The following is a 27,217-nucleotide window of genomic DNA, read 5'->3' as shown; positions in this document are numbered from 1 at the left end:
CTATACATAAACTGCAACCACAATGCTATTCGTGAATTTCAGTAGCGTGCAAGGCCTGCACTGCACGTGCCATAGGAAACTGATACAATGAACAAACCCTGCACTTCTATGCCAGGATGAGAATAATAACTATACATTTCAATATTTCATTTTAAAGCTACCCTAGTTCCATAGTTCTGTACACCTGAAAATAGGGTTTACAGCAAGTAATATTATAGGGTATATCCACTACTAAGACAACCCCTTCTTAATCTAAATGTTCGGCACCGATAAAATAAAGCTTTTACTCACCTCCTGTACCGCTGCTGTTCCAGTGGTGTCGGCGTCGCATTCCTAAATCTCCCGTGTGGTTGTTGTGATGCAAGTCTGGTTCCCAATCAGCGCTGACATCACTGTCTCCGTCTTTGTACGCATTGAACATGAAGTCTGCTGCAGCCCTGACTTCCTCTTCAAGTTCAATTCCTACAAAGGCAGAGACAGTGATGTCAGCGCTGACTGGGCGCCAGGCTTGTGTCATAACAACCACACGGGAGATTTAGGAATACAAGTGCCGACACCACTGGAACGCTGTCGGCGCGGTAGGGGAGTATAAGCGTTTTTAATTTCATTGGGGCAAAACATCAAGAAAGTGTCGTTCTAGTACTGGATAACCCCTTTAATTATTATAAGAAGATGCAAATAAACACGCTGAGTGATAGACTGATGCAACAGAAGAAAAGACCCTGACTGCGAGGGCTAACAACCTACAAGCAATTAATACCTTGATTGAAACAGTGCGAAAAGATCAATGCTTCTCATTCACAGGAAAGTATAAAAATGACAAATCATCCTATCAGTCAACCACTGGCTATGTGGATTAAGAGGGAATATGGATGTCACAGACAGCCCAGGCCGCACCTTCATTATAAGAGTGGGATGTGTTTGCTGGGGATGAAGAGTTTTATAAAGTGTTCAAGGAGCCTTTTGATCCAATCACTGAGTACAGAAATAGAGGCTACAAGTCAACAGACTTGCACAAAAACAGAGCAGAACTCTGAAAAGGCGATGGGTGGTAAAGACCTAGACCCAGACCCAGACTACATTATCAGTTCATGTGTCAGAAATGGCAAAGGCATCTGGAAACTCTGCCTACCAAATCACTGCAGCTATGACAAAAGTAGAGGCAATGAGAAGCTCTCCAATAAAGCGCTCTTCAGCTTAGATGTTGACTATTAAGGCCGTGGTCACACGTGTGAGGAATACCGAGTACTATGCGATAAAACAACGCATTGTACTCAGACCAGTATTCATCTATGGGGCAGCTCCCATCGCCGTTTTTTTCCTCGGCTGTATTGTACGTACGAGTGAAATTGCAGCATGCTGCGATTGTCACCGAAACTCGGCGCACTCGCACCCATATAAGTCTATGGGTGCGAGTGACACAGCGCACATCACTCAGATATCATCCGAGTGCTGTGCGCTATACGCCAGCAATGGAGGAGATAGAGAAAATAGTTTCTCGACCTCCTTCACAGCTGTGCTCCGATTCTCTGTGAGAGAGGCTCGGAGCACAGAAACATGACACTAGGCTCCCGCTCGCAGCAGAGCAGGAGCTGAGGGTCATTAGCATATCGCATCAGATGCCATATTCAAGTGTGACCCCGGCCAAAAGGAAAGTACTGCGCCCTCAAAAGCATGACCAAAGAAGAACAATATCAGTTAATTGACAAACACTTCCTTTTTAACAAACCTATTTCTTCTGCTTTTATCCTCTGTAATGGCCCTGATGACAGGGACATCTGGAATGATTACAAGACATTCATTGTCTGGATCAAAGAGGAGGATCATCTTTGTGTGATTTCGAAGCAGAAGGGTGACAACATGAAGGAGGTCTTCAAGAGGTAATGTGATGGTCTAAGTATTGTGTTCTGTTTTTAACCGGTGAGGTGGATCAGTTAGGCCGGCGTCACACTTGGCGTAAGACAATACGCCACGTATTATACGTCCGTACTACGGCCGTAATACGGAGAAATGTTCCCAAAATATAGATCCGTAGTCAGGGTGTGTCAGCGTATTTTGCGCATGGCATCCTCCGTATGTAATCCGTATGGCATCCGTACTGTGAGATTTTCGCGCAGGCTTGCAAAACCGACATCTAATGGATTTATGTGCTCAAATGTTCGGGAAAACATATATACAGTATATATATATATAGAGATATGTCATTGAGACACATATATATATATATTCTGTATTTAGATTTCATTCAGCGCGATATCTGTGAACAGCCGGTAATTCAATTGCCGGCTTTTCATTTCTCCTGCACAAACCCGACAGGATATGAGACATGGTTTACATACAGTAAACCATCTCATATCCCCATTTTTTTTTGCATATTCCACACTACTAATGTTAGTAGTGTGTATGTGCAAAATTTCAGCGCTGTAGCTGCTAAAATAAAGGGTTAAATGGCGGAAAAAATTGGCGTGGGCTCCCGCGCAATTTTCTCCGCCAGAATGGTAAAGCCAGTGACTGAGGGCAGATATTAATAGCCAGGAGAGGGTCCATGGTTATTGGCCCCCCCCGTGGCTAAAAACATCTGCCCCCAGCCACCCCAGAAAAGGCACATCTGGAAGATGCGCCTATTCTGGCACTTGGCCACTCTCTTCCCACTCCCTGTAGCGGTGGGATATGGGGTAATGAAGGGTTAATGCCACCTTGCTATTGTAAGGTGACATTAAGCCAGATTAATAATGGAGAGGCATCTATTATGACACCTATCCATTATTAATCCAATTGTTTGAAAGGGTTAAAAAACACACACACACATGATTTAAAAGTATTTTAATGAAACACAGCGGTTGTTTTAATAATTTATTGCCCTCTCAATCCATTTGCAGGCCCTCGCTTGGCAAAATAATAAACGCACAAGATACATACCTTCAGATGACCTATCACGTCCAACGAGGTAATCCATCTGAAGGGGTTAACTAATATTACAGGCACGAGCTGCGATAAACCACTCGCTCGTGCCTGTAATCCCCCGGGTGCTGAAAGGAAAGCTGGATCTGTACTTACATTGAGTCGCGGTGATGCGCCCCTGCTGGATGTTCTCATGAACTGCAGCCTGGGAACTTTTTCCCACGCTCCAGGTCATATGAGGACATCCACCAGGGGGCGCATCACCGCGACTGAAGGAAATGTAGGTCAATGACCTACATTTCCTTCATTCGCCGGGGAATTACAAGCACGAGCACACAGCTGCATTAGCAGGGCTCCTGCCTGTAAAATAATTAACCCCTTCAGATGGATTACTTCGTGGGACGTGACAGTTCAGCAGAAGGTATGTATCTTGTGCGTTTATTATTTTGCCAAGCGAGGGCCTGGAAATGGATTGAGAGAGCAATAAATTATTAAAACAACCGCTGTGTTTATTTCATTAAAATACTTTTAAATCATGTGTGTGTGTGTTTTTTAACCCTTTCAAACAATTGGATTAATAATGGATAGGTGTCATAATTGACGCCTCTCCATTATTAATCTGGCTTAATGTCACCTTACAATAGCAAGGTGGCATTAACCCTTCATTAACCCATATCCCACCGCTACAGGGAGTGGGAAGAGAGTGGCCAAGTGCCAGAATAGGCGCATCTTCCAGATGTGCCTTTTCTGGGGTGGCTGGGGGCAGATGTTTTTAGCCACGGGGGGGCCAATAACCATGGACCCTCTTCCTGGCTATTAATATCTGCCCTCAGTCACTGGCTTTACCACTCTGGCGGAGAAAATTGCGCGGGAGCCCACGCCAATTTTTTCCGCCATTTAACCCTTTATTTTAGCAGCTACAGCGCTGAAATTTTGCACATACACACTACTAACATTAGTAGTGTGGAATATGCAAAAAAAATGGGGATATGAGATGGTTTACTGTATGTAAACCATGTCTCATATCCTGTCGGGTTTGTGCAGGAGAAATGAAAAGCCGGCAATTGAATTACCGACTTTTCACTAACACCGCTGCGTATTTCTCGCAAGTCACACTGCTGGTCCGTGTGGAATCCGTATTTTTCTCGCCCCCATAGACTTTCATTGGCGATTTTTTTGCGCAATACGCTGACAAACGCAGCATGCTGCGATTTTGTACGGCCGTAGAAAGCCGTATATTACGGATCCGTAATATGCGGCTGATAGGAGCAGCCCCATTGAGAATAATTGTGCCGTATGTTATGCGAGTTTTACGGACGTAGTTTCTGCGCTCTTACGTCCGTAAAACTCGCCAGTGTGACGCCGGCCTTAGGGTGAGCAGCATGGACCAAAGATTATGGTGCAGCTGAGTTGGCCTTCAAGGTCAGCATGTAGATCAGCGAGGACCACGATAGCAGGATATGCAAAACAGAAAAGCGGAGCGGAGATGAAGCACAGCCTGGTGTTCAAATACACACAGGGATAGTAGACTTAAAAACAATCAGACTTGCAGGAGGAAAATGGTTAACAGCAGAGACATATGTAATCAGGGATTCATAGCAGGAAAATGGTTAACTGCAGGACAGCAGTGATTAAATACGCAAACTGGTTTTAAGATATGTTGTTAGACAAGAATAGTGGAGACAAATAATAATCAGGTTCTTTGGTAGTTGAGAGTTGTGTTAAGAGTGCAAAAACATTAGGATACATATATGAACTAGGAAGTACAGTAGTTGCAGATGATTGGATAGTAGGCAAGAGTTTACTAGGGAGTTGATTAGGCAGCTGAGTGAAGTGAATGATGAGAAATACTCCTGTAATACATATGATGACTGAAAGTTGTGCTTCATTAATACTCACACAGCACATGGAGCCTGAGCCAGCCTTAAAAGGCTTGGGGTGATGTCAGAAGTGTTTGCCAGATTACTACAGTAAACGGTAGTCAGCCAGAGAAGAAGAAAACCAGGCCAGGTACAGTTAAGTAATGAAACCCTGGGTCCCAGCATTGATCGACACATTTCACTGACATAAACCCTGCTGAAGCCCAATTATTTCCATTCATGACAGCAATATTTCCTAATGGCAATGGCTTCAGCAGGGTAATGCACCACTGCAACAATGGATCAGGAATTTATGTAGATCTAAAATAAACATTATCCAGATCTGAAACCAAGTATATGTGCGATGTGCTGTAAAAACAATTCTGATCTGTGGAGGCATTTTGGCGTTCGATAACACTGGACACCATCAAAAATCTTGGGGATCCCATAACTCAAGGAGTCAAAAAAAAATAAAAAAATTGGATTCTGGCAATATTAGTCAGGTGGTTGTGTTATAACTGATTAGCATAATTCTCCCATCTTTACAAGTCTATCACATAGAAATGACCCAGTACAGCAGAAGAAAGTCCTCCTGATATAGGGGAGTTTGTAGTGCTTGAACCCCTCAGTTTTTAAGTCAGGGCTAGAGTGAAGCAAGGCTGGCTAACCCTGTAATAGAGAAAACATTCTGACTCAAACTTAGTTTTAAGCCCCATTTCACGGCTTCAATAAAAAAAAAAAAGAAAAATACCCAATACTGTTAAATATAATTATATTGAAGAGGTCATTACAAGGATAATTTTATACATTTACAGTATACTTATGCAGCTATACTAAGAACCCAGCAGTGCCAGATAGTACTAGTACAGCGCATGTCTTGGAGGGGTTAAACTGATACATTGCTTTCTTTAAAACCCTTTGAATTTAGACAGCATTTAGTCATTTCAAATACGAGTCTATCAGCATGGCAAATCCAGCATTGGCAATCTTTGCCCACTCTTCCATACCGTAGCTCACAAAATCTGTCAAATTGTGAGGGCATCTCTTGTGTACAGGGCCCTCTTCAAACAGACCCACAGATTTTCAAATGGATTCAGGTCTGGGCTCTGGCTGGGGCGTTCCAAAACCTTGATCTTCTTCTAGTGAAGCCATTCTTTTTGTCGATTTGGAGGTATGCTTAAAGTCAGTCATGCTGAAAGGTGTAGTTCCTCTTCATCTTTAGCATTTTACCAGAGGCATAAATTTTACCAGAGGCATAAATGTTTTTTTGCAAAATTGACTGATATTTGGAACTGTTCACCTTAACTAAAGCCACAGTTCCAAGCTGCCAAAAAACAGCTTCAAAGAATAAAGCTGCCTCCACCATGCTTCTCTGTGGGTATGTTATTCTTTTAGAGATTCGCAGTGCTACTTTTGCACCAAACATACCCTTTGGAATTATGGCCAAAAAGTTCAACCATAACATGTTTCCTTATAACATCAGACCAGAACATGTTTTCCCACATGCTTTTGGCAGATTTGATGTAGCTTTTGACCAAACATGTTTTTCTCTTTAAGAAAAGACTTTTGTCTTGCCACCGTACCCTACCAGCCAGACATAAGAATATGGAAGTTGTTGTCACATGTAGAACGTGACTAGTGCTTGCCAGATATTCCGGCAGTTCCTTTAATGTTGCTGTAGCTTGGCAGCCTCCTGGACCAATTTTCTTCTTTAATTTACATCAATTTTTTAGGAACATCCCGTTTTATTTAGTGTCACTCTTGTGCCAGCTGAGGGCAATTTTTGATTATCTTCTCAGTGCTCCAAATCGAATGCCTTTAAAAAAAAAAAAAACATTTTACCCTTCTCCTGACCGATAACTTTCAATAATGAGATCCTTTAGCTGTGATGTAAACTTTATAAGGACCATGGCTTTTGCTGTAAAATGTAACTAAGAAAATGTCAGGAAAATCCTACGAGAACAGCAACTTTATATTGGGTTAATCGGAATCACTGTAAATTATGGCAATTGGGTACTGACAACTATTTATCACGAGTTTAAATGTGATTGGTTAATTTTGACACATATCCCCAATTATAAGAGGGTGTTGACACTTATGCAACCACACTTTATTTTAGTTTTGCTGCTTATAATTTTCCCCTCAAAATAATTTGATTGTTTCTCAGTGGATTTGTGCATTTTATTGGTAAAAAAAAAAAAAAATGGAAAAAGCTCTTGGTATGATTTTTTTTTACAAGACAAAAACCTGGCATGCTAAAAGTTGTGTAAATTTTTATAAATAAATTGCGTAATCAGTGTGATATACGTTTCCAATTTTTTTCTGTTTAACTATGGGGCCATTTTATAGTGGGAAAAATATCGCACATAATAAAATGTATTTTGCGAATAAAGCAAATTAATTTTCCAAAAAAATATAGGAATTCACTTTAAAACATTGAAATAATCTTGCAGACAAGTATAAGGCTATTCCAATAAGAATAAGGTTTATCATTAAGTAAAACTGCTAAAAAAAAACAAAACACATGTTTTGTTTTCCCAGTTCCACAATATGTGTCAGGGAGCACAAAACCAACTCCTCCCTAAAATTGCAGGAATAAGCAAAATCATGCTGGTCACAGAGGCAATTTCTCTCGTGGTCAGTTCAGATCTCAGGAAACGTTTTCCTCACTGAATCCATAATCAGGATTAAGTAATAAAAAGGTTCCAGGTACATTCATTATACTCATAAAAAATACAGTGGTGTTTGAAATTTAGTGAACTCTGGACTTTCCATATTTCTAAAATAATTTGACATAAAACCTCATGAAATTTATATCCAAGCCCTAAAAGTAGACAAAGAGAACTAAATCAAACGAGAGTGTTAAAAATATTACACTTTGTATTTTTTTATTGCAGAAAATAATCCATTACCACTAGTAAAAATTTGTGAATGCTTAGGATTAGCAGATAATTTGAAGGTGAAATTATGAGTCTTACGTTTTCAATCAATGGGATGACAAACAGGTGTGAGTGGGCGACCTGATTAATATAAAAAGAACAGGGCTCTATCAAAGTTTGATTTTCACAAAAAAGGTTAGTGAACGTGTATCATGGCACAAACAACGGTGATTTCTAAGGACCTCAGAATAGTTGTTGATGATAATCATTCTAAACAAGGTTACAAAACACTCTTAAAAATTTAACTCCACTAATCCACAGTCAGATTGCATGCAAATAGAGGAAACTGACAACCATTATTAGGGTATGTTTCCACGGTCAGTAAACGCTGCTTGTTTGACGCTGCAGCGTCAAACAAGCAGCGTCCAGATGTTCCAGCATAGTGGAGGGGATTTTATGAAATCCCGTCTCCACTATGCGTGGAAACCCGCACGCGGCGGCCCTGCGACTCCGGACATGCTGCGCGTCTTTTCAGAACGCAGCATGTCCGTACACCTTGCGGGGACGCAGCGTCCCCGCAAGGCATATCACAGGGCCCTATGGTGAGGGGTGCGATGATCCCGGATGTGTACTGTACACATCCGGCACCATCGCGTCCCATTAAGGGGGCGGGGCTTAGCGCCGAGCGGCTTCGCTGCTGCGGCGATCCCGCCGGCGAAACGGACCGTGGAGACGTACCCTTACACTCCCCAGGAGTGCTCAACCATCAAAGATAATAATAATCTTTATTTTTATATAGCGCTGACATACTCTGCAGCGCTTTACAGCTTGCACACATTATCATCGCTGTCCCCGATGGGGCTCACAATCTAAATTCCCTATCAGTATGTCTTTCAAGTGTGGGAGGAAACCCACGAGAATACGGGGAGAACTCCTGCAAATTCCTTGCAGATGTTGTCCTTGGTGGGATTTGATCCCAGGACTCCAGCTCTGCAAGGCTGCAGTGTTAACCACTGAGCCACCGTCCTCACTCAGAGAACAAGGTACATAAAAGTCTGCAATGTCAGAAAGAAACTCAAGATAAGCACTAAGCAACCAAAGGCCTCTCTCACATTAGCTATTGTTAATATTCATTAGTCCACCATCAGGAAGACACTGAACAGCAATGCTGTGCATAGCAGAATTGTAAGGAGAAAGCCACTCTCCAAAAATAACATTGCAATTAGTGTTGAGCATTCCGATACCGCAATCGGGTATCGGGTATCGGCCGATATTTGCTGTATCGGAATTCCGATACCGAGTTCCGATATTTTTGTGATATCGGAAATCGGAATCGGAAGTTCCCAGTGTATGGTTCCCAGGGTCTGGAGGAGAGGAGACTCTCCCTCAGGCCCTGGGATCCATATTCATGTAAAAAATAAAGAATTAAAATAAAAAATATGGATATACTCACCTCTCCGGCGGCCCCTGGACCTTACCGATGAAACCGGCAGCCTCCGTTCCTAAGAATGCAGTGAGTTTAGGACCTGCGATGATGTCGCGGCTTGTGACTGGTCGCGTGAGCGGTCACATGAGCGGTCACGCGACCAATCACAAGCCACGACGTCATCGAAGGTCCTTCACTCCTCATTCTTAGGAACGGAGGCTGCCGGTTACATCGGTAAGGTCCAGGGGCCACCGGAGGGGTGAGTATATCCATATTTTTTAATTTAATTCTTTATTTTTTACATGAATATGGATCCCAGGGCCTGAAGGAGAGTCTCCTCTCCTTCAGACCCTGGGAACCATCCAGGATACCTTCCGATACTTGTGTCCCATTGACTTGCATTGGTATCGGGTATCGGCGATATCCGATATTTTTTGGATATCGGCCGATACCATCCGATACCTTTAAGTATCGGAAGGTATCGCTCAACACTAATTGCAATCCATCTGCAGCTTGCTATAGATCACCTGGACAATCCAGAAGGCTACTATAACAATGTTTGTGGACAGATGAAAACAAAATAGAGATTTTTTGGTTCAATGAGAAGTGTTATGTCTGTAGAAAATAAAAACACTGCATTGCAGAAGAAAACTTCATAAATACTGCAAAACACAGTGGTGGTAGTAGCCCATTTTGATACATCTCGGACAATTTTCAATCATTGATGAATTTTATCAGCAATTCTAAAGGAAAATGTCGGAAGAGAGGAAGATGCATCATTGGTGCTACCTGTGTAGCCGGACAGAACGCCAAGGAGTTCATTTCTGACCCCAAAGTAGGTGGAATTGTGTATTATGATGAACTATTTGGACTGAAAAGTACCCATATATTTTTCTTACACAGAGGCCCTTTTTTGTCTGTGTACTCCAGTGTGTCAGAACATCTGTCCATGAGCTGAATCTCAAGAGAACGTGGGTCATGTAAGACAACGACCCAAAGCTCTTTCTACAAGGAATAGTTCAAGAAGCATAAAGTTAAAATTTTTGAACAGCCAAGTCAAAATCCGGATCTTAATCCTATAACAAATGTTGCGGAAGAACCTGGAGGGAGCAGGTTATGGAAGAAAACCCAACACAACAGAGTGGAGACTGTTTTTAGGGAGGAATGTGGTAAAATTCTTCTAAGCCGACATGCAGAACTAATAAAACAATTATGAGGAACATTTAGAAGTAATTATTGCTGCGCAACATACTGAAAGCAAAGGCTCACAAAGCTTTGCCACTCGCAGACTTGTGAGATTCTCACAGGAAAAGTATAATATAAACACGTCACCACTTCTGCATTTTTCACCCCTTCCTGATTTTGTTTTACAAATACTGATGTAAAATACTGACCAAATACTGAAAGTGTGAACGTGGCCTGCAGCAAACATACAATTTAGGTGGCAGGGTAACCAAACAGCCTGACCCAGGTTTACATTGCACAAGCTTGTTCTGGTGGAACCTTTTTTCATAGGTGTAAGACGTTACCGTCTAGTAGATTTATCCCCTCTATGCATTCTCTGAGAAAGCAGTTTTAGGTAACCTGACCGGATTGTAAGTGGGTGTTTTTCTATAACAAGCATGACTTCTTAATTAGTCCTGGAGCAGTAAGGGAGGACTTAAATGTGTGCTCCCTGACATGCTGTGAAACTAGAAAAGTGCAACTTGCGTAATATTAACATTTATAATAAAACATTACTAAAAGGTTTCCTTACATTGCTAAAGCATCTGTTTTTGTTTGTGTTGTTTTTTATCATATAAAATGTTATTACATTGATATTAAAATATTAATATAAAAACTGGCTAGAATTCTAAATTGAAAACATAAGCCGCTAGAAAAAAATCCTAAAACATTAGGCAAAAGCCAAAAACAGTAAACGTGTACAATATAAAATCTGAAAGGAAATTGAAACACAGCAGGAAACAGTTTAAGTAATGATTGGCAACAATGAGGCCTTCCTGTACAGAGTAAGGGTATGTGCACACGTCCGGATTTCTTGCAGAAATTTCCTGAAAACCGGAAATTTTCTGCAAGAAATCTGCATTTTTTTTTTTGCGTTTTTTTCCGTTTTTTTCGCGGTTTTTTTTAGCATTCTGCAAGCGTAATTAGCTTGCAGAATGCTAAAGTTTTCCAAGCGATCTGTAGCATCGCTTGGAAAACTGACTGACAGGTTGGTCACACTTGTCAAACATAGCGTTTGACAAGTGTGACCAACTTTTTACTATAGATGCTGCTTATGCAGCATCTATAGTAAAAGATAGAATGTTTAAAAATAATTAAAAAAAGGTTATACTCACCCACAGACAGCTGATCTCCTCAGCGGCGTCCGTTCCGTATAGCTGGTGTGTGCGCGCAGGACCTTCCATGACGTCGCGGTCACGTGAGAAGTCACATGACCGGTCTCGACCAATCACAAGACGGCGACGTCATCGGCAGGTCCTTCACCGCACACCAGCTACAGGAACCGAAGCGACAGCGTGTAGTGGAGAGGTGGGAAGACATCGAAGGTGAGTATAGGACTATTTTTTATTTTAATTCTTTTTTTTGACCAATTATATGGTGCCCAGTCCGTGGAGGAGAGTCTCCTCACCTCCACCCTGGGTACCAATCGCACATAATCTGTTTACTTCCCGCATGGTGTGCACAGCCCCGTGCGGGAAGTAAGCAGATCAATGGACTCCCAGGTGTGCGGAATCCCCTGCAATTCCGCATTTTAATGAACATGTTGCTTTTTTTTCCGCGATGCGATTTTTATTTTTTCGCGGGAAAAAAAGGCTACATTTGCACAAAAAATGCGGAATACACTGAAAATAATGGGAGGCATATGTAAGCGTTTTTTTCGCGTTTTTATCACGTTTTTATAGCGAAAAAACGCGAAAAATACTGAACGTGTGCACATGGCCTTACAACAAGAAATCTACAGGATACAAGTAGCTGATAAGTCCCTTAACCCTTTACCTCCAAAGGTGGTTTGCATGTTAATGACCAGGCCAATTTTTACAATTTTGACCACTCTCACTTTATGAGGTAACTCTGGAAGGCTTTAACCGATCCCAGTGATTCTGAGATTGTTTTTTCATGACATATTGCACTTCAAGATAGTGGTAAAATTTCTTCAGTATGACATGCGTTTGTTTATTTATGGAAAAAACGGAAATTTGGAACATTTTGTTATTTTCTAACTTAAACAACATTTCCCACATGTCTACTTTACATCAGCACAATTTTGGAATCAACATTTTTTTTTGTTAGGAAGTTATAAGGGTGAAAATTTGACCAGTGATTTTTAATCTTTCCAGCAAAATGTACAAAATCTTTGTTTTTTTTTTTTTAAAGGGACTACATCACATTTTAAGCCACTTTAAGGGGTCTAAATGATAGAATGGTGTCAATTTTGGGTATCTTCTAAAAACTGCACCAGTCAAGGTGCTCAAAACCACATTCAAGAACTTTATTAATTCTTTAGGTGCTTCACAGGAATTTAAAAATTTTTTTTTACTTTTTTCTCAAAAAACTGGCTTCAGATCCAATTTTTTTTGTCATGGTTGTGGTCTGGGTTCTCTCCTGATCCTCACGGGGTTAACTGTCTTAGGCCGCCTTTCGGATCTGGGAGGGACATATATACCCACACCAGGCTTCGGTTCCCTGTCAGTTATACTTACGCCCTCGGCTGAGTGTGTTGACCCTCGTGTGCCTGTGCTTTGTGCCTGCTTTTGTGCTTGATCTTTTGGCTCTGACCCGGTTTGCCCTATTGTTTGGGATTTGGTATTCTTTCTCGGTACTATTTGTTTGCTCTTTTGGTATATTGACTCTTGCCTGGCTTTTTGACTACCCACTCCATCTTTCCCCTCTGGTACTGCAATGATATCTCTGGTTCTGACCCCGGCCTGGCTCCGATTATGTCCCCTCTGGTAACAGTGTCGTCCTCTGGTTGTTACCTCCGCCTGTCCGACAGTTCTCCTCCTTTCCCAGTCGGAGGCTAGCTCTCCAGAGCTCCGGCAGTGGGCTCTGCCCCGGCCACTCCCCCCCCAGCGGTCACGTGCTTCAAGTCCTGTCCGCCTGAAGCACATCTCTTTGCCACCGCCGCTCCACATCTCTGGGATCCTAAACTGACCCCGGAATCTGTCATTATGGGCACTTACACTGGGCTAGTCTGTAAGTACCATGCGGAGTGCATGACTTTTTTATTTTGACAATGATAAAAGGAAAAAAATGGATGCCCAAATTTGTGGAGTAATTTCTCCTGAGCATGCCGATACCCCATATGAGGGAGAAAACCACTGTTTGAGTGCACAGCAGAGCTTGGAAGGGAAGGAGCGCCATTTGACTTTTTGAATGTAAAATTTGCTGGAACAATTGGCGGATGCCATGTCGCGTTTTGAGAGCCCCTTATGTGCCAAAACAATGAAAATCCCCCATAATTGACAACATTTTGGAAACTAGACCCCTCAGGGAACTGATGTAGATGTGTGGTGAGCACATTGAACCCTCAGGTGCTTCACAAAGTTTATAACGTAGAGCTGTAAAAATAAAACAAACTCAAAATTTCCCCACAAATATATCTTTAGCACAAAATATTGCATTTTCATAAGGGTAACAGGAGAAATTGCACCTTACAATTTGCTCACATTTTCCTAACAAAAATTATATTTTAGCCCCAAACTTTGCATTTTCATATGGGTAATGCAGATACCCCATATGTGGGGGAATACTACTTTTGAGGCACAGTGCAAAGCTCAGAAGGGAAGAAGCACCATATTGGAGTTCAGATTTTGCTGGAATGGTTTGAGGGAGCCATGTAACATTGGCAGAGCCCCTGATGTGCCAGAACAACAGAAACTCCCTATATGTGAACTTATTTTACAAACTACATTCCTCATAGAATTCATCTAGGGGCGCAGTGATCATATTGACACCACGTGTTCCTTACGGAATTTTATACCATTGAGGGGTGAAGAAAGAATAAATTATATTTTTACCACTAAAATGTTGTTTGGAATGGAGCGCTATTTACCTTCTGGAGTGCAGATTTTCCTAGAAGTTTGCAGACTCCATATACAGAGCCCCTAATTGCTAGAAGAGCAGAATCCTCCCTCAAGTGACCCCATTTTGGAAACTATACCCCTTGGGGAATTTATCTAGTGCTGTAGTGCTGCTTTTGACTCCATGGGTATTTTCAAGAAACAAGCAGCAATGAATGTTGCCGGGTGAAAATTGCAAACTGCCGTTGTAGTGACCAGTACACGGTAGTGACCAGAACGTTGTAGTCACCAGTACGTTATGCCCAGCCCGTGCTTCTGGAGGCATGTACCCGTAAGTTAGACGGGCTCTCATCACTTCAGAATTGCCAAACATGGACGCAAATGTGGTTTAGGTACACTGTGGGGCTCATAAGGGAGGGAGGCATTTGGATTTGAGAGCGGAGAATTTGCTGAATTTGTTTTGGCGGGCGAGGAGCCATTTCGCTTTTCCATAGCCTATGTACTACCGGTAATTTGGAAGCCCCCTATATTTCCGTTAACAGATGACAGACCTGAGTGTTTTTTTGTGGATTGAGTTGAAGCTTTAATTAAGAACATTTTACATAACGTTTTCGATCACAGTTATACGGCGCTCTATGCTGACCACTTACTTTTGGAGTTTCAATATGAATCTCTGAGTGACGTGATTCAGATGAAACCCCCTCGGGATTCATTCACTATAATGTGGCAGTAGAGTTACTGCTCAGTTTAGCAGTGTCCTTTTCAGACGTGCACAAAACTGTGGCCAACGGCACTTTTATGCAATCCCAAAAAGATGGACACCGCCGGATCACAGGTCAGACGGCGTCCACAGTGCCTCCATCTGCCTCATTATAGGGACTCTTCCACGAGAGGTTCTGTCTGAATCATGTATTTCAGAGATTTACACGGAATCAGCTGACATCCGTCGGCACACCACCCGTGTGCAGACGTGAATAAATTGTTAATCTTTTTCAATTTTCACTTCTCTGTTGCAGAGATATTAGGCTGTAAAGTTTAGAATCTAATTTCCACTATAACAAAATTGTCTCTAGAGGCAATTACTTTTTTCCCCCTGCATGACACTGACCAAAAATAAGCAGGAGGCATCATGTAGGGAAAAAAATGTAACTGCGCCCAGTTATGGTCAAAACCGCATTTTACTGAGTTATTTATTTTTAGAGTAGCATTGATTCCATGCTGCTGTACATGAGAAAGGGTTCCATACAAAACACAAGTGGAAATTGCAGTCAACCAAAACTAACAATGACAGAATGGTACTGAAAGGAAAGGACCATGCCCTTGTGGGCTTACAGTCTGCAGGATAATGGAGAAGGAGACAGTATCTTAGGGGAGATGCGGCAGCCCCGGAGGCAGTGAGGTGGTAGAGAGGTCACTCCAGACTGTAACCTTTCGGGAAGAGATCCACATCCGATACGAATATTGAAAAATTCGCCCAACTCAAATGACTTCAGTTTTATCTACATTAAGTTTTAGGAAATGTGATGAGAAGAAGGAGGATATGACTGATAAACACTCTGGAATTCTGGAGAGCAGAGAGGTGATGTTTGGGCCAGGGAGGTAGACCTGAGTGTCGTCATAGGTGGCACTGGAAGCCATGGAACTTTGAGTTGTCCCATGCCAAAGGTATACATGGAGAAGAGTAGGGATCTTCGGACAGAGCCATGAGAGACACCAACAGAGAGGGCAGGATGAAAAGGTAGTATGGGAGTGGGAGACGCTCAATGTGCAGTTAAAAAACTGTGAGGAGATCCATGAGAGGACAAGGTCTTTGATACCAAGGGAAGAGAGGATCTGTAGTTGAAGAGAGTGGTCGACTGTGTTGAAGGCAGAATACAGGTCTGCATTTACATACAGCTCTGCTTTCAGTTATTTCACTTCCAGCATCTACTGTGACTGCAAGTGGGGACGAGAAGTAAAGCAGAGCTGTGTCATTACAAACACTTCATTCAGCATTCAATTCAAGGCAGACAGTGTGGAGGGAGAGAAGTAGATTAGAGATGGTAGCGCAGTGTGAGGGAGCAGAGTTGGGCGTCCTTCCAAACAACTTTTGCAGCTCTCCTCTCACAGCGCTGTCAGCTCTGCTCTACAACCCCTTACCCCATATTAACTATGGTGAAATGAGAGATGCAAAAACTGTTTGCAGTAACACAGCTCAACACTAGTAATTATTTAGTTTCTACATAAAATTCTACTGTTCATGTATTATGAACTTTGTTTAGAGAGCATTATGTGTTTAAACCTGAATTTCAGTAGGAAAAGGGAACAAAAGTGCACAAGACCATCGGGTGATACCCTTTTGGATGCAAAGGAAAGTAAAATGAAGGTGCTCACCTTCACGTGTTGTGTGCAGACACAACTATGAACACCTGCAAATATCATCTGCTGCTGCCTTGTGGCTAGGGGAGGGAATCTTCCAGGATAGTTCCCCAATTTGGACGATAAAACGATATTAGGCTGTTCTGCTGTTATGAAGAATCATAAGGACTAAGAGGAGTCTCTTTTTCAAGAGAAGAAGAGATGCAATTATTTTTTCTTTTGAAAAAAAAAAATGCTAGTCAAGCGTTGAAAAGTGTTTCGAAAATAAAAAACATTCAACTCCTCTTGGTACTAAGGATTCTTCATTACAGCAGGGCAGGTTACTATTGTTTTGTCATCAAAATTGGCTAACCAGAGTTTTAAGAGCTTTTGTTTAAAGGCATTTTCCAGTGTTTAAAAATAATGGCTTTCCTTTAGGATCTTATCAATATTAGAATGGTGGGGGTTCAATTATTGGCACGTCTTTCAATCATACTCTTCATTGTTTACATCCGATGCAGATTGGTTAGTACCTGCCTGCAACAAATTTTTTTTTAGAGCTGTTCAAGTGATATTGCATTGAAACGAATGGAACAACAATGCATATCTTGAAGATTCACTAAAAATGAATATGATGCAGGCAAGTACAAACCAGCCTTAAGCTCTGAAGAGGATGGGGCACCTACAGGATCTTCTAGCAATAGGAAATCCACAACATTTTGATGGCACTCAATTTAAAGGAAACTTGTCAGATGATTCATGCTGCCTAAACCATGATCAGAATGAAGCAGAGCTTGGCTGCAGATAGGTACCGTATTTTTCGGACCATAAGACGCACCCCAAATTTTCAGAAGGAAAATGGGGAAACAAAATTAATGCGTCAAATGAAGGTCCGTCTTACAGTTCTGAATTCAGCTTACCTGGGGGGGGGAATTGGTAGCACTGGTGGAGCAGGGGGAGGAGCAAACACAGGGGGTGTTTGGTGGTCCGGCGATATGACCCAGACTGGTGCACAGGTTCGGCAGTGAGGGGGGCAACGTCGACATTTTGTGAAAGCCCAGAACCCCCATACATCCATTGCTGTGATGCAGTGGTCTCCAGGAAATCCCATCCCAGTCTGGTGCTGAAGTTTCGGCGGTGCTCGGTGGTGCGGGGGCTACGGCGACATTTTGTGAAAGACTGAAGCCCACGCAGTTCTACTGCCACGACACTGTGGCCCCTGGGAAAATGGCCGCCGGAGGTGGTGCATAAGCAGATTGAGATCTCATCCTGAGATCCGAGATCTCAATCTGCGTATGCGCGGCCTCTCGCTAGGGGACTTCTTTGCCCTAAAAACTCCCGGGTTGCATTGGCAAAAAGTTTTAGGGTCATTTATCATCTCTACTGTGAAGGGCCTTCTAGTCAACCTTTCCGCATTTGGGTGAAACTAAGCAGAAAGTATAGTCCTGTACACTTTACAATTAATCTGGAGGCTTCTATCTACAGTCACATCAATGGAAGCCATGCATGCCCATGCCATCACACTGCCACCACTATGTTTTACAGAGGATTTGGTGGGCTTTGTATCATGAGCCATTCAAAGCCTTCTCAATACTTCCTTCCACCCATCATTCTGGTACAGGTTGATCTTAGTTTCAACTATCCAAAGAAGGGTTTTCCAGAACTGGGCTGACTTCTTTAGACTTTTTTGGGTAAATTCTATTTTTAAGGCTGACTGTTTGTACAATGTAGTGAACCCTGTGTATTTGCTCTAATGAAGTCTTCTCTTTATGGTAGACTTCGATACTGCAGAGTGTTCTTCACTTGGGTAGTTGTTGTAAAAGGGTTTTTCGTCATCATGCAATGGATTCTGCCATCATCCACCACTGTTTTCTTCTCTGGATTTCCAGCCTTTCTTGTATTCCTTTCCTAATCAAGTGAGCTTTTTTTTTTTCAAAATATACTAAACTGCTCATTTGGCCACTCCTAACATTACTGCTATCTCTCAGATGTATTTATTATTTTTTCAGCGTAATGACGGTTTGTTTCTCTTCCATCGACAGATCCTGTAACCGCATGTTGTGGGCTCACAACAACAGCTTCCAAATGCAAATGCCACACCTTGAATCACCTCCTGACTTTTTACCTGCTTAACTGATGATGTATTAACAAGTGAATAGCCCATGCAGCGCATTAAAGAGCTTTTGAGATAATTGTCCAATTACTTTTGGTCCCTTCAAAAATACAGATACATATTAAACCACTATAATTCCTAAACCCCTACTCCAATTATGTGAATACCCTAACATGAAAGCTGAGATTCTGCACTTTAAGCCCTTATTGATTTTATATACCGTAACTATATTTTGGACATGTTTTGGTAAACCGCTAATACGCCAAAACTTTTGTCACTGTCCAAATATTTGTGGACTTTACTGCACTTGCCTATCCTGTTGAACCAGCGCCATCTCTCCATGCTGCATAACATCTACTTTTCCAGACTTTGTGGGACCTCCTCATCAGGTGAAACATCAGTAATTTACAGGCAAATTGGTCATTGAGGACTTCTAATGTTATCTGGTGTCACCACTGAGTGAATAGAACAGTTTACACTTTGATGGTATATTTCATTACTTGGCGATTTCTTCTCAATGGAGTAAATGCTCTTTAATGTGAGGGAAGGGGGTGGATAAATAATACAAACAAAGGAAAAGATAATACTTACACAATCTTCTGGTCACAGGTGAAAACGGAGACTAAATGGGTACAAAAAAAAAAACAAAACTATTTGCACGGTGTGTATGTACCGGGTTGGAGACTACGCCACGTGCAGATAATTGCACAGTTTTTCACAGGGCAGGAGACATCGCCATGTGCGGCGAATTGATTTATCCATGCCTTACATGTAAGGACATTTGCATTTTCTGTTTCATAACCGACTGTCAAAGAGTTATCTCAAAACATTCAGAAGCTGAAATGCCAAAACTTTAGAAACTGTTGCCATGTACTGTTACTGTCAAAGGCATGAAAGTGACAGCAGAGAGCAGCCCATATTTTTTTATTTCAGCATGGTAATTATACTGCATCCCACATTTGGGAACTTACTAGACACCCACTTCAGAGTGAAGCTCGGAAAGCAATCTTCTCAGGAAAGTAAGATAAAGATTTAAAAAGAACCCAAATAGAATGTGAAGTGTTCAGACAGAATGGTAATAAATGTGATAATAGCCTCCTGCGTGTTCTGTAATTACATGGCAGTAAACATGAACACGGCACAGCACACTGCTTAAGTCAGATAGCACAATAATAATAGTAATGTCACCACCACGGCTCAAAATACCGCAATGATAGGAGTGCACTGATGAATGACGCAGACAACAGGTCTGTTCATTCTAAATATAACTATATTTTACCAGTATGAAGAGATTTACATTATCGCGAGGCAATGAGTTAGACCAATGTCACAGGTACACATCATCGTGACCATCACATGGGTTGCTTATCTTCAATCAGCTTTCTTGGGCACCATTATACACTGCTCAAAAAAATAAAGGGAACAATTAAACAACAGAATAGAACTCCAAGTAAATCAAATTTCTGTGAAATCAAACTGTCCACTTAGGAAGCAACACTGATTGACAATCAATATCACATGCTGTTGTGCAAATGCAATAGACAAAAGATGGAAATTATTGACAATTATCAAGACACACTCAATAAAGGAGAGGTTCTGCAGGTGGGGACCACAGACCATATCTCAGTACCATTGCTTTCTGGCTGATGTTTTGGTCACTTTTGAATGTCGGTTGGGCCTTCACGCTAGTGATAGCATGAGACGGACTCTACAACCTACAAAATTGGCTCAGGTAGTGCAGCTCATCCAGGATGACACATCAATGCGAGCTGTGGCATGAAGGTTTGCTGTAGCTGTCAACGTGATGTCCACAGGCTGGAGGCACTATCAGGAGACAGGCCAGTACACCAGGAGACATGGAGGGGGCCGTACGAGGGCAATAACCCAGCAGCAGGACGGCTACTTTAGCCTTTGTGCAAGGAGGAACAGAAGGACCACTGCCAGAGCCCTGCAAAATGACCTCCAGCAGGCCACAAATGTGCATGTGTCTGCACAAATGGTTAGTAACCGACTCCATGAGGATGGTCTAAATGCCAGACGTCCACAGATGGGGGTTGTGCTCATGCATGCTGCATGAGAAAATAATCGCATATCTGAGCTGCCTCATAGTATAACACTGTGCTAAGTGATCTCTCATAAAACATACAGAACAATACAAATACTGAGAATTACACCCAATATTCAGGACAGAAGTGGTACTATGCATATACAGTGGGGGAAAGAAGTATTTGATCCCTTGCTGATTTTGTAAGTTTGCCCGCTGACAAAGACATGAACAGTCTATAATTTTAAATTTTAAGATTGAGAGATAGAATATCAAAAATAAAATCCAGAAAATCACATTGTATAAATTATATAAATGTATTTGCATTTTGCAGTGAGAAATAAGTATTTGATCCCCTACCAACCATTAAGAGTTCTGGCTGTTAAAGACCAGTTAGACACTGCTAATCAACTCACTACCTGCATTAAAGACAGCTTTCTTACATAGTCATCTTTATAAAAGACTCCTGTCCACAGACTCAATCAGTCAGACTCTAACCTCTACAACATGGGCAAGACCAAATAGCTTTATAGGACAGGTTTTCTTCTGATGACTCATCCATGAAGGCCATATTTGTGCAGGTGTTGCTGAACTGTGGAACAATGCACCACAACGCCAGAGTCTGCTAAATCTTTCTGAAAGACTTGTCTCTCCAGCAAACCTTCGAACAGCTCTCACTGAAATTTTGCTTAGTCTAGTCTTCCAGACATTAACTTGACCTCCACTGTTCCGGTTAACTGCCATTTCTTAATTACATTTTGAAATGGGGAAAGGGCAACTTGAAATAGCTTTGCTATTTACAGCCTTCTCCTGCTTTGTGGGACGCCACCATTTTAATTTTCAAAGTGGTAGGCAGCTTCTTAGAAGAAGCCATAGTTGCTGTTTTCGACACAAGGTTAGAGGAGGCTTGGTTTTTCTAAAGCTGGGAGATTTGCATCACCCGGCCTTCCTAACAAAGGGCCGTCAACAGAGATTTAAAACTATAGAAAAATCAAAATGTGTTTGTTTCAAATCTTTTGGCCACAACTATAAATACAGGTTAACATGCCCATTCATTGCTGAGTGCCTCAGGGTTCTTGCCCTTGCCAATTCACAGTTGGGTACTGGTTGCCACTGAGATACCAATAAGCCAGGCAATGCTTCCTGGGTAAAAAGGTATGCAAAACAACTCTCCTCTAACCACCTATTGACACTTTAAACCAGGGGTGGGGAACATCAGGCCCAAGGGCCGTTTACGGCACTCAATGACCTTTTATCCGGCCCCCGAGCAAATACCCGGGAACCACAGTGCTTGGGCTGGCAGCTGTATTTGTTATGGCTGCTGGCCCATTAATTTCTTCTTGCTCTGTAAGCACATGTACGCAGTGCTCACTACTGAACGCTGAGACGTGTGCAATGAAAGATTACATCTGGACACCAGTGACAGCTTCAGGATGTACTATATCGGCGGAGTTAGCGCACGATTTGTACGGCCCCCGAACGGTGATATAAATATCTAAATGGACCTTGGCAGAAAGAAAAAAAAAAAAAAAAAAAAAAAAGCTTCCCCACCCCTGCTTTAGACCTTTATTTAAAGCCTCTCACCCAATTAATCAAGTAACCTGCTCTGCACTGACAAGAGGCAAAAACCTTAAACAGCTGTCTGCAGATGGACATGTTATCCCTTTTGGCTTGATCCAATTTTCTTACCTTTGCAAAGCTTGATATATGGTCCATCATTGACTTTTAGTGAAGCTACCTTGATTAAGTGGAGCTAGAAAGACAACTTTTCTCATTCTGGGGAGAGCTGATTTGCAAATATTTTTTTTGCCGGAAGGATTGCCTGCCTGGAGCTGTCCTTTAAGAACTTTCTTCTTTTTTTCCCCTGCTATTTCTGTACACTTAGCTTGGATGGATAGTAGTGTCATATTGTAGGTTCAGGATGCCATAGATGAACACACCAGGTGCTGTGTTTAGCATTTATAAAAGATGACATGAGAGATAGGGAGCTACCTCACAAGGGCTGCCTCTGCTGCTCTTGGACTTTCTCACTTGTACAGACACAAGCCTTCCATTCCAGATACAAAGAATGATGGATGAAATAATCTCTTCAACCAATCAAATGGACTGAGCAGGGACATGGACTATTTTATTACATCTTCTTCACATTCTGTATTTTACTACAAAAACACTTTTTTATGAAAACAAATAAATTGCTAGATTTTTCAAAGAAGAATTACCGTATATACTCGAGTATAAGCCGAGATTTTCAGCCCAAATTTTTGGGCTGAAAGTGCCCCTCTCGGCTTATATTTGAGTCATGATCGGCGGTGGGGTCGGCGGGTGAGGGGGAGAGAGGACTGTCGCATACTCACCTAGTCCCGGCGCTCCTGGCACTCCCCCTGCCCGTCCCACGGTCTTCGGTGCCGCAGCTCTTCTCCTGTTCAGCGGTCACGTGGGACCGCTCATTAAAGTTATGAATATGGACTCCACTCCCATAGGGTTGGAGCCGCATATTCATTCCTCTAATCAGCGGTAACGGTGACCGCTGACAGAGGAAGAGGCTGCGGCACCCGGAGACCAGCTGTCCGGGATAAGGAGCCAGGGACGCCGGGAGCAGGTAAGTATGTCATAGTTACCTGTCCGCGTTCCACACGCCGGGCGCCGCTCCGTCTTCCCGTCCTCTTGCTCTGACTGTTCAGGTCAGAGGGCGCGATGACGTACTAATCTGCGCGCCGCCCTCTGTCTGAACAGTCAGTGCGGAGAGACGCCAAGACGGGACGCTGAGGAGCTGCGGGCAGCAAGAGAGGTGAGTATGTCATTTTTTCTTTTTTATTGCAGCAGCAGCAGCATTATATATTGCACAGATTTATATGCAGCATCTATGGGGCAATAATGAACGGTGCAGAGCATTATATATGGCACAGCTTTCTGTGGAGCATCTACGAGGCCATACTGAACGGTGCAGAGCATTCTATATGGCACAGCTTTCTATGGAGCATCTACGGGGCAATAATGAACGGTGCAGAGCATTATATATGGCACAGCTTTATGTGGAGCATCTATGGGGCCATAATGAACGGTGCAGAGCATTATATATGGCACGGCTTTCTATGGAGTATCTATGGGGCCATACTGAACGGTGCAGAGCATTATATATGGCACAGCTTTATGTGGAGCATCTATGGGGCCATAATGAACGGTGCAGAGCATTATATATGGCACAGCTTTATGTGGAGCATCTATGGGGCAATAATGAACGGTGCAGAGCATTCTATATGGCACAGCTTTATGTGGAGCATCTATGGGGCCATAATGAACGGTGCAGAGCATTATATATGGCACAGCTTTATGTGGAGCATCTATGGGGCCATAATGAACGGTGCAGAGCATTATATGTGGCACAGCTTTATGTGGAGCATCTATGGGACCATACTGAACGGTGCAGAGCATTATATATGGCACAGCTTTATGTGGAGCATCTATGGGGCCATAATGAACGGTGCAGAGCATTATATATGGCACGGCTTTCTATGGAGCATCTATGGGACCATACTGAACGGTGCAGAGCATTATATATGGCACAGCTTTATGTGGAGCATCTATGGGACCATACTGAACGGTGCAGAGCATTATATATGGCACAGCTTTATGTGGAGCATCTATGGGGCCATAATGAACGGTGCAGAGCATTATATGTGGCACAGCTTTATGTGGAGCATCTATGGGACCATACTGAACGGTGCAGAGCATTATATATGGCACAGCTTTATGTGGAGCATCTATGGGGCCATAATGAACGGTGCAGAGCATTATATATGGCACGGCTTTCTATGGAGCATCTATGGGGCCATAATGAACGGTATGGAGCATCTATTTTTAGTTTTGAAATTCACCGGTAGCTGCTGCATTTTCCACCCTAGGCTTATACTCGAGTCAATAAGTTTTCCCATTTTTTTGTGGCAAAATTAGGGGGGGTCGGCTTATACTCGAGTATATACGATATCTTGAAGTCCTCCTTGATGTATTGGAAGGGGTGAGATAATCCAATATCAAAACACACTGCTCAAAAGAATAAAGGGAACACTAAAATCCCACATCCTAGATATCACTGAATTAAATGTTCCAGTTGCAAATCTTTATTCCAGTAGCGTAGCTACCGGGGGGGGGGGGGGGGGTTGGCAGAGGGTGCGGGTTCCCCGGAGCTCTGAGGGGGCCCACCCGGAGCTACGCTACTGTAAATGTATCGGCGCGCAGCGCGCCAATACAGTTAGCTTGTGCAGCAGAGCAGGGAGAGTTAATCTCACTGCTCGGCCGCTATGGGGCCCCTGAGCAGGCGGGGGGCCCGGTGCCAGCAGTGGCCCCCCCCCCCCCCGCCGTCATCGGAAGATCAGCTGCACCGGCATTTAGCTGATCGCATTGATGGGAGAAGGAGCGCTGCTCTCCTCCCATCATCCCCCTGTCAGTGTCGCCGACACTGACAGCGGGCGCGATGAAGTCACTGCACAGCACCTGCTGTCAGGAGATCAGCGGGAGCAGCGCAGGAACCAGGAAGAAGAGAGGTGATGATTTTTTTTTTATGGGTGCTGCTGCCTTGTTACAGGGTCTGCCTATGGGGGCTGCCTTATTACAGGGTCTGACTATGGGGGCTGCCTTATTACAGGGTCTGACTATGGGGGCTGCCTTATTACAGGGTCTGACTATGGGGGTGCTGCCTCATTACAGGATCTGACTATGAGGATGCTGCCTTATTACAGGGTCTGTCTATGGGCGTGCTGCCTTATTACAGGGTCTGACTATGGGGGCTGCCTTATTACAGGGTCTGACTATGGGGGTGCTGCCTTATTACAGGGTCTGACTATGGGGGCTGCCTTATTACAGGGTCTGCCTATGGGGGCTGCCTTATTACAGGGTCTGACTATGGGGGCTGCTTTATTACAGGGTCTGACTATGGGGGCTGCCTTATTACAGGGTCTGACTATGGGGGTGCTGCCTTATTACAGGGTCTGACTATGGGGGTGCTGCCTCATTACAGGGTCTGACTGAGGGGGCTGCCTTATTACAGGGTCTGACTATGGGGGCTGCCTTATTACAGCATCTGCCGCCTTATTACAAGGTCTGCCTATGGGAGTGCTGCCTTATTACAGGGTCTGCCTATGGGGGTGATGCCTTATACTACAGAGTCTGCCTATAGGAGTGCTGCCTTATTACAGGGTCTGCCTATATGGGGGTGCTGCCTTATTACAGTGTCTGCCTATGGCGGCTGCCTTATGCTATAGAGTCTGCCTATGGGGAGTGCATTATACTATATTGTGGACTATTTGGTGCATTATGCTACTGTATATGGAGGATATCTAGGGGGCCATCATACAGTATGGAGATTACAGTGTGGGGGTTATTATACAGTGTTGGAGCCATCAAACAGTTTGGAGGCTACTAAGGAGTCAGTATACTATGTGGGTGGTACTATACAGTGAGGGGCATTATACTGTGTATAAGAGAGCATCATGCTGTGTATAGGGGAGCTGTACAGGGGGGAGACTCGGGACATTATTAAATGTAAAGTGGGCACTTTTTGTTATAGGGGAACTCAGGTTACTGTGACTGTCAAAGGGGCACACAGGGCAATATTACTTTCTAGGGGGCAAAATATGGGCACTGTTTTCTAGGGCACTTGCACCCAGTATTACTATATTATAGAGGGGTGCTTTAGAATTTAGAAGGCACAGAGAACCGCACAGCAGGTGCAGTAATAGGGACACATATGGCAGCAGCGGCTCAGTATTGGAGCATCTGGTGCAGTAATAGGGACACATATGGCAGAAGCGGCTCAGTATTGGGGTATCAGGGGCAGTAATAGGGGCACATACGGCAGCAGCGGCTCTGTATTGGGGTATCAGGTGCAGTAATAGGGACACATACGGCAGCAGCGGCTCTGTATTGGGGTATCAGGTGCAGTAATAGGGACACATACGGCAGCAGCGGCTCAGTATTGGGGTATCAGGTGGAGTAATAGGGACATACGGCAGCAGCGGCTCAGTATTGGGGTATCAGGGGCAATAATAGGGACACATACGGCAGCAACGGCTCAGTATTGGGGTATCAGGGGCAATAATAGGGACACATACGCCAGCAGCGGCTCACTATTGGAGTATCAGGTGGAGTAATAGGGACACATACGGCAGCAGCGGCTCAGTATTGGGGTATCAGGGGCAGTAATAGGGACACATGCGGCAGCAGCGGCTCAGTATTGGAGTATCAGGTGGAGTAATAGGGAAGCAGCGGCTCAGTATTGGGGCATCAGGGGCAGTAATAGGGACACATACGGCAGCAGTGGCTCAGTATTAGGGTATCAGGGGCAATAATAGGGACACATACGCCAGCAGCGGCTCAGTATTGGAGTATCAGGTGGAGTAATAGGGACACATACGGCAGCAGCGGCTCAGTATTGGGGTATCAGGTGCAGTAATAGGGACACATACAGCAGCAGCGGCTCAGTATTGGGGTATCAGGGGCAGTAATAGGGACACATACGGCAGCAGCGGCTCTGTATTGGGGTATAAGGTGCAGTAATAGGGACACATACGGCAGCAGTGGCTCAGTATTGGGGTATCAGGTGCAGTAATAGGGACACATACGGCAGCAGCGGCTCAGT

At 43.4% G+C, this 27,217-nt stretch overlaps 1 protein-coding gene and 1 pseudogene across 1 annotated transcript in view; one reads left to right on the top strand and one right to left on the bottom strand.

The window, feature by feature from the left end:
- MSH3 (mutS homolog 3) overlaps nt 1–27,217 on the bottom strand; it is a 240,166-nt gene that overhangs the window by 173,035 nt on the left and 39,914 nt on the right. The gene's annotated exons all lie outside the window — the stretch shown is intronic.
- Nucleotides 869–18,565, top strand: LOC143793610 (creatine kinase B-type pseudogene; annotated as a pseudogene).

Source organism: Ranitomeya variabilis, chromosome 1 (assembly GCF_051348905.1).
Source record: "Ranitomeya variabilis isolate aRanVar5 chromosome 1, aRanVar5.hap1, whole genome shotgun sequence".
Classification (NCBI taxonomy): Eukaryota; Metazoa; Chordata; class Amphibia; order Anura; family Dendrobatidae; genus Ranitomeya; species Ranitomeya variabilis.
Note: the sequence above shows the minus strand (reverse complement) of the source record. Positions and strands in the feature narration are given on the sequence as shown.